Source organism: Nomascus leucogenys, chromosome 3 (genome assembly GCF_006542625.1).
Source record: "Nomascus leucogenys isolate Asia chromosome 3, Asia_NLE_v1, whole genome shotgun sequence".
Taxonomy (NCBI): domain Eukaryota; kingdom Metazoa; phylum Chordata; class Mammalia; order Primates; family Hylobatidae; genus Nomascus; species Nomascus leucogenys.
In genome coordinates this window covers 15,186,558-15,195,783 of record NC_044383.1, presented here as the reverse complement: position 1 = coordinate 15,195,783, position 9,226 = coordinate 15,186,558, and the positions used below count along the sequence as shown (strand labels likewise).

The following is a 9,226-nucleotide window of genomic DNA, read 5'->3' as shown; positions in this document are numbered from 1 at the left end:
AAATAAAATAATGTATGAAGCTCTGAATCCCTAACCAAAAAGATTTCCAAAGATTTACCTTCAGAAATACTCCATCTCTAAGGAGAAATACTGAAAACATACCAACTGCCCTAAGTTCCAAAATCATAAGCAACAATTAAGAGCAATAATTAAAACGGAGAGTCCTGTGTTCAGGAGTTGCAAAGACCTGGGTACTAATTCTTTTCTCCCAGGCAAGTTACTTAACCTCCCAGACTTTAGATGTTCACCTGCAAAACAGGAATAAAAGCACCTGCTCTGCCAGCTTGCCCAGCAGTTGTGAGGATCAAATGCAGAGGCAGCAATAAAAGGGCAGTACCTCTGAGACAATCCAGGTATACAAGGTACAATGAGGTCTGGCCCAAGGGCTGACCTCAGACTGTGCCTTACACTCTGTGTCTTACTGCATCATTTCTGGAAGGTTATTTCGGAAGGTGGTAATTACAGAGAGTAAATTAGGGCTAAAGCAGGATGAGAACTTGCTTGGATGTTCTGTTGAGGAAAGAGAGGTGGAAGGAGCAAGGGGCTCAGCACCCAAAACTCTGGGAATCACTCAACTTTAGAGAAAGAAAGCAAACAGCACTCTTAAAATGAGTTAAGTGGAAGACAAAGGGACAAATGAGGTAGGCACCGTGTCCTAGAACCTCTGGTTGGAGTGGGTTGAAGAGGGATCTGATAAGACTAATGATTTTGTTGTCATCTTAAGAGAGTATCTAAGTAGAAAACTAGTCTGTAAAAATAGATACCAGAAACCAGTTGTGCCTGTCACTGGGTGGTGGGACCATTGGTGGGGATGTGTGATTTTTATTCTTTTTGTTTATCTATATTTTCTATTATGGGAATTCCATGATGAGAATGTATTATTTCCATAATGAAAATGCTACTTCTGCAAAAAGTAAAAAAAAAATGGATTTTAAATTATATGTTATATGTAAAAAAAAACTAGATTTTTTTTTTTTTTTTTTTTAGTTACTGGGCGCTTTATTTTACAGGTAACTTCTATAAAGATGGAGGTTGCTTCTGGCTCATCAGCCATCGTTGATGGTAACCAGTCCTACAATTCTCATTAGGTGGTTCTGTTACCCCACTATTTCCTTGGGGTCTGTTGTGCTAAGGACAGGATTGGTTGGGTAAAGGGGTGTGGCACAAATAACCCTCAGGAATACAGGCCACAGAGCTAATGAAGGGCCCCAAGGAAAGAAAGACCTGCCCATCAGCGATGAATTCTCTCCCCTAGTGCCACAGACCTGAGGGCACGTGACCCAGGAATGTGCATCCAAAGATAATACTACCTTCAGAGAACTCTACTTATAGGTAAGTAACTCTCCTTTATAGGAGGTATCTTTGTGTGGCAGACTGTTTATGCGAGCAATTTGAATTGAACTTTAAATGAAAAAGGCATATCTCTGTAAGTGGTAATAATTTTAGTCATCTCACTGTGGCTAGGGGTTGTGGAATTCATTAGCACAGATTAACATATAAAGTGGGTGAGATATCTAATAGCAAACGGAGAGGTTTAGGGGCCTTAATTCATCACTGAATGAACAGCGTGTACAGTATTAGGGACTATGAAATTTTTAATTTACACAAAGTGTCCAAGAATATAGGGAATAAATTTAAACCCAAAACAGATAATGGAGCTATGCCCTACCTGGCTGGCAAGTTGAATTGTTTTTACACTGAGTGAAGAAAGCTAATTATCCCAAGCACAAGGAGACTGCTAAAAATAATAAGATTATAAGGAATAATTTGCTGATATAATTACAACAAAATTGGGTACACACAATCGTCAGATACATGTATTGCTTGACCTGGGTGAGAAAGTGAAATAAATCCTTCTTCTATAGCCTTCGTAAATTTGTTTTTATCATCTCCAAGTGGTGTTTGCACAGGCAGCACAATTTGCATGTGTAATGTGGCTGTACAAATTGACAACAAGTAAATTATTCAAGGAAATAGGCTGGTCGCGGGTCTGAACTATCTCGCAAAGCCTATTCATTTTGAAGAATCACTGAGACGTGAAGCTCATACATCAACCGTTTTCTGACAATCCTCAGACTTATTGTCTCCTAAAATGTCATTATGGCTATTATTTATGAAGCTAATTCATTTATTAATATATATTTAACTGTGACTTGTCATGCACCTTAGCAGACATTCTGTGCACTGCATATTTTTGAATAGATGAAAGGCTTTTGCATGCTTTAATGATTACTGTAAGCTGCTATAGATTTATAGAATGCAGCTTTATTATCTACTTGCATTAATACCTTTTTATAAGTTTTTTTCTTAAGGCCATCAAATATAAATGGCAAATGACATATTCAAAAGATTGTGTGGAATAAGATTTTCCTAGAGTTTTTTGAATTTTAGAACAGAGTGGGTTATCTGTCAGTTAAGGCCTAATTCACCTAAAAAGATAGGTATATACCAATTATGTTGAATTTTCCTGCAAAATATAGGCTGTGGTTTTTCAAGAAAAAGAAAAAGATTCATGATTCATTGAGCTCTTTCCTTGTGAGAAGAAAGGCCACTCTTTTATGTGCTGAAGTTGGACAACAGTTCCCAAGGAAGCTGAATTCTAGCTGTTTATTGTTATTGGGTTTTGCACTACGCCCTTTATGTTGTCATTAATCAATAAATATGTGTGGAACAAATGATTAACTAGATGAATGATCTCCAGGTTTTCTGATAATGCCATGAGTAAAATCAGTAGAATCAAACATCTACCTAGAATACTATTTTATATAGTTTTGCTTTCTGCTTTAGCACTTATAACCTCTAGAGAATGTTCTGTAACTCCCACTGTGATTTAAAAATAAGCCATATGTGTATGTAATCAAAATACACAACACATGTTATTTTTACAGTCTGCATAATAATATATCAATACTAGACATGTATTGCTACTTCTTGTTATCACTGGATAAATTCTGCTCACTAAATGTGACCTTGACTACTCTGTGTGTGTGTGTGTGTGTGTGTGTGTGTGTGAGAATGTGAGTGTGTGAGTATGTATGTGTCTGTGTGTGTGAGTGTTTATGTATTGGGAGGCAGGGAGAAGAAACTGAAGAATAAAAAGGAAGGACGATGCAGTTGCCTCAGCTGTTCTGCTGTGAGTATGTTTCATGCTAACCATTCAAATATTCACTATATTTCTAACTTAACATTTCTGCATTTTTGTAGGTGCAAATGTAAAGCTTTTAAAGTACCAACCAAGCAGAAGGGCAGCACAGGCAAACCTAACACTCCTGCCATTTAACTATGGATTTGAAATTTGTGACAAACCAGATGCTTCATTTTAAAGATAAAAATTGTACAAAGATGAAAAATGTCATTATATACCTGAATATTATATTGAATATATTAGTTTTAATAAGATCATGAAATCACCAAAACTTTGAGATAATTAAGATGTGTTGCTAAAACGTTGCTTAATCTATGAAGATAGAAAGTAGAATTAGCTGGGTGTGGTGGCGTGCACCTGTAGTCCCAGCTACTAGGGAGGCTGAGGCAGGAGGATAGCTTGAACCCAGGAAGCAGAGGTTGCAGTGAGCTGAGATCCCACCACTGCACTCCATCCTGGGCAACAGTGCAAGACTGTCTCAAAAAAAATATGTAGATTAATGGTTGCTTAGGGCTGATGGGAAGTGACAGCTAATGGGCATAGGAGTTCTTTTGGGGGGTGACAAAAATGTTTTAAAATTAGATGGTTGTGATGATTACACAACCCTGTGAATAGACTAAAAACCACTGAATTGTGCTCATTAAATGTGTGAACTATAATGGTATGCCAATTATATCTCAATATGGCTGTTTAAAAAGTACTGCTTGAGCTATGCCAAAATTAGTTTAGTATATATAACCAATGCCATATACTATGAATAGTAGCGTAAGAAATAATTTAAGAAACTAGCTTATGAATGAAACCAAATTTAAGTATAAGATAAATGATCTATCCACAAAAGCATAGGAAGGAGGGCTGCTTTCCAGAAATTCAATCTTCAACAAGAATGGTATTCATGTTGCATGATCTGATGAGAGAGACAAAATTCTTATGTCTCAAACACTGATATAAGCTACCAAATGTAGTCAGGCAAAATCTTAAGTAAATGTATAGGAAGATACAATTTTTCCTTTAGAATTATTGAATAACAACAATAAAGCATCAAGAATCTATTTTTAAAAGTAATTTTCTTACATTAAGTTGTCTCTCAAAATGTCATATTAGATATGGAAAGCAAACCACACACGTACATACAAAATGTCTTTCTAACTGCATCCCCCTGACAGGGAAGGCTGATGACATTTTTATTAGTAATATTAATCACATGCTTAAAGGGAAAACGTCTCACTTTTTCAAGGACCATAATATTTACCTATTTACACCTTTTAAAATTTCAATAAGTCTAACTTAGAACCCTTAACCCCCATAACCTTCAAAAAACAAGTAAAATGAAAATTAATAAATATTCCTTAGTGTGCTATGAATCATTAATTGTACAGACTGAACAGCTGTAGCCTAATAAGAAACATGCCTGCAGCAGAAATGTGAAAGTCACCTGATGCTTATGATTTAATGATAAAAATGTGTAGTCAATTTGCAATGAAGTTAAGACATACAACCCTGGAATATTTTAACTACAAATTATTGCAGATACCTGAGGAACTTTGAAAGGTGAACGACCCGAAGTACTGAAATGTTCTCAGCATGAATTAAGTAATTCATCTGTAAAGTGGTCTGAAGATAGAGGCAATAGAATTTCCAGTAATAACAAATGATCAGAGATGGATTTGGCCTGACACTCCAAGAAGGTACAGGTGTTGCATTAATCTAGCAACAAAATAATTGTATCAGTAATTTTTTAGAGAAGAGATATTATAATATTAGAAGTAAAGACACGTTAATAGCATCATTAATCATAAACCTCATGTAAATTTTTAAAATCAGCTCTAGGTTTAGCAATAAAAGTCCTAAGTATAATTCATTCATTCAAATAAATAAATACTTATGTAATTCTTACTATGAATGAAGGCTGGCGTAGACAATCTGGCGCTAAAGTGGGCAGATTCCAGGGGATATAAAGATGAATTAAACACAGTCTTGTCTTTGAGGAACTTAAAATGAGAGGAGTGTGATGTTTTTACCAAAATTTCACCATTATTGTTTGAGTCATTTCCATTGAGCAGTGTTTTACCTTTATAATCAGAACCAATAGTGTTGATTTCTTTAAAAAGGGATTTAAGTGCCATTGAGTGAGATGCAAAGTTTTATAAGAGTTCAGAAGAGAAATCCCTATCAAAGAAAATTTTTGAGGAAGAGTGCGCGTGTGAGCTGGGCATGGAAAGATGGCCAGCTTAATGACAGACTGTGTGGGGGAAGGCAATCGAGGTGGAAGGTATCATATCAGCTAAAGCTGGAACATGAAATTAATGGAAAACAATGCAGTATGGCTGCAGGTTAGGGTGCATATAGAGCAGAAAAAGCTAGCATGTAATATTAGGGCTCAATCATAGGAGGCCTACACTATCACACTCAGGAATTCATATTCGGTTTGCCAGGTCATGTATGTAAGGTACTTAGCAAACAGTGCCATAGGCATCAAGATATACGAGCCATTATCATTAGTGTTCAATGTCTCGTAAGAAGATGGAGCAGAGCAAAGGCTATAGATAATCCTGGGCAGCCAGTTCAGTGTCCTTTCATCTATCCCATAGGTAGGCTCTAGATGAGTGCGCCCCAGCAAGTAGGTCTGTACTGGGGTGTGACTCACTTTCAAATTGTCCCTGACTCACCATCTCCCCCAGCACTCATCATATTCCTCAGCGGCAAGCATTGACACTCTGAAAGTTCCTTCAGTGCAAAGACTATGTCCTCTTCTATATCTTTGTTTCCATGGCCTTAGTACATATTAGGTGTTCAAGAAATGCTTGTTGAACCAGTTCCGCATTAGGTATGAATACTCCCAGACAAATAAATATGTTGATACTCTGACCAATGTGTCAGAACGGATGGCCTATTCATTTAGTAATTGAGTTTGTCACCACTGGACATACTAATGATAGCTAGTTTCTGGATCTGCCAGGTTCCCAAATGAGCCATTGTCCAGAGAGGCCCTTGCTTGCAATCCTCTGGATATTGACATCCTCTCGGTTCTCCTCCTTTACCCCTAAACTACCACACCTACCTCCATAGGGATATTGAGGGTGAAATAAGGGTTTTCGCATGGCTTGCATTGTGTCTGATGCATACTAAAATTCACTAAGCATGCTCGTTCCCCTAAGCAGAATTTCTGACTTGTCCACCCATTGGCTACGGCATGGTAGACCATTTAGTGTACTGTTTTGGAGACGAAAGAAGTAAGAGAAGGCTCTTTCACAATTTTCATCTGAATGTCTCCGTTAGACAGACAGAGCCACCCTTATGGACATTGACATACTCTTCCCTTTTCTGCAATGGTACACAACTCCTTGTGGCTGAGCTCAGTTCTTGAAAATTCAGAATTACAAAGTTCAGAGTTGCAGTATAGGTCAAGTTCCTCTTCCCACCGAGATCTAAGGGATTGAAGTTCACAGTGAAGAACTAAAGGAGGGATTGAGGCCCAGAGTGGTCCAGTGACTTGCCTCTGCTGAGCACTGTTATGAAGTGGGAGAGAAGAAGAGTGTTCAGTTTTAATCAGAATCTTTGCCATCATGGAGACAGTGAAGCCAAGTGGGTAAGAGCAGGGGCCAAACTGACACACAAATCCCAGCCCCCCACCTATTTTTACAAATAAAGTTTTACCAGAACAGGGTCATGCCCGTTAATTTATGCATCATCTATGGCTGCCTTTGCACTACAGCAGCAGCAGAGATGAGTGGGTGCAACAGAGATCATAAGTCCTACAAGGCCTGAAATGTTTGCTATCTGGCCTTTTGCAAAAAATGTGCACTGACCTTCTGTTAAGAATAATGGCTTTGTTAAGCAGAACTGAGTTTAAATCCTAGTTCCAACTTGGGTGAGTTAACCTCTTTACACCTTAGTTTTTCATCTGTAAAGTGGGAGTAATAAGAGCATCTACTCTGAGGGATTATCATGAGGATTAAATACCCCAAAGTACCTAGCACGATGCTTGGACCATAGTAAACTTATTGAATGTGAGCAATGACAATGATGATGGTATACATATACGTAAAATTTGTCATACTGAGGACACTATACTTCCAAAGGGCTTTAACAATGTGTTTTAAAATGTACCTGGAATTTGTTTTAATCAAGTATGCTGAGATATGCGGACACAAGAATAACTGTCATGAAGGAGGAAGTTATATTCAAAGATCTCTAGAAACAGGAGGCAGGGTACACCATACAGGCCACGTGGAAGAAGCACCAAGATCGGGCAGAAGGCAGAGGGAGTGAGGGGGAAACGTGGGCAGGAGCCTTTATTGAAGTTTCTGCAAGAAAGACAAGCAGGGTAGGCAGTTAAGATGGGCTAGTTTGGATAATTTCCACAGGTTCTCAGGTACAGGAACTACCCCAAGTCTCCTGATACCTGGCCCTAGGGTAAGTGGGGCAGGGGGATAGTGTCCCTGAGAGGAGGAGCTTGATAAAGGAGATGGTTGAGGGATGGGCTCTGGATTGGTTGGTTTGTATATGAAAAGTTCACTCCTGGGGAGGTGTTTACTATCTCTAGGTATTGACTGCCTCTGGAAGGGGCAGGCTCTCCATGATCAGCAAGACTCCAAAATGTCAAAGCATGAGAAAATAAGAAAACAATTAACATGAAATGGCTTGTTGAAGGCCTATAATAGATACACCCATACATACATATATACATGTAATACATGAAAAAGATGTATGTATTACTGCGAGTAAAATACATACACATACACATATATATTACATATAACATATATGAAACATACACGTATTAAGGCAAGTAGAATACACACACACACACACACACACACAAATAATCTGTGCCCCCACAAAAAATACTTTCTCAGTTTCTAGGAACAATACTACCAGAGTGATGAAACTACTCTACCTGATTGTATGATCCTTGTACTAAAAGTAAAATAGGGGTCACGTGGGAATGGAGAGTAGGTTGAATTTAGGAATACATCTACTGTGGTTTTTCCTTTGCCCTCTATCCCTTTAGGATTCCTCTTTAGCTCCTTCCATTTTTTTTCCCCCATCCAGTGGTGAAATTGAGTCACTGCAGCAGCTGAGGCAGAGAGAGTTTCCTTCAGGATTCACGGCCTATTTCTCAGTTCTGGGAAAACAACTATAACAACTCAACAGAGTGAAGAGAGATAAAGATGTTGGGAATGACTGATTTCAAACAATCAAAACTGCTTTGGGGATGAGGATGAAGTTGGGACATTACTGCCTTGTATACCACATACTATAATATTTATTATGTCTATTGTTTATTGTATGTGTCCTTCTTTAGAATTTTAACTCCCCAAGGGCAAAGATCCCTGACTGTTTTGTTTATCAATGTATCCAAAAGGCCTAAAACAGAGCCTTGTACCTTATACACACTCTGCAAATATTTGCTGAATTGAATAAAAGGCTGCCAATCTATAAACTATGCTGCTTTCAAATAAACTAAGACAAGGACATTGATAGCATATCCTCATCCCCTGTCTGGCCCCTTGGATTTGATCTGAGCCTCTGTGATTAGAATGATGAAGTCTGTTGGGGCTGTTTTCAGGAGAGGCTGTGAGACTCTGGGCACCAGAAGAGCTGCCCTGGGACGCAGAGAGGAAAAAGTAATAAATAATGGAGAAGAAAAAAAAAATGGGAAACAAACAAACTCTAACTAGAAATGAAATAAGCTATGACTTCTGTAATCCTCCTGCACATAACAACTATGGGTTTTGGACAAAATACAAAAAGCAGCTATCCAGAGGCACTGAAGAGAAGCCAAGCAGGCAGACAATGGAGGAGAATCTGCATATGGAAGAAGGAGATGACAGTGGGAAAGTTCCCATTATTACAGCTCTTTGCTGGAAAGCCGGTCCCAATCCATGCCAAATAAAGGTTACTAAAACATGAATAGAAAATCTGTAGTCTTACTGGCATGAAGAGCCAGGAGACAGGGTTCATGGTGATTATAGCAACCAGAAAGTGGGGGGGGGATCTTGGAAAAATGAGAGCCAAAGAGGGGGAAGTAACATGTTCTATGTATAAACTCTGCACAAGTCATTGGCTGACTCATGA

General features: G+C 38.4%; 2 long non-coding RNA genes across 2 annotated transcripts; both read left to right on the top strand.

Annotated features, from left to right (window-relative positions):
* Window positions 1-590: 590 nt before the first annotated feature.
* Window positions 591-2,948, top strand: LOC100590337. The gene is made up of 3 exons (XR_120960.2): window positions 591-641; window positions 1,011-1,332; window positions 2,481-2,948. It is a non-coding gene; the product is annotated as an uncharacterized LOC100590337 (long non-coding RNA).
* Window positions 2,949-4,570: 1,622 nt separating this feature from the next.
* Window positions 4,571-8,642, top strand: LOC115832225. The gene is made up of 2 exons (XR_004027657.1): window positions 4,571-4,833; window positions 8,201-8,642. It is a non-coding gene; the product is annotated as an uncharacterized LOC115832225 (long non-coding RNA).
* Window positions 8,643-9,226: the final 584 nt, after the last annotated feature.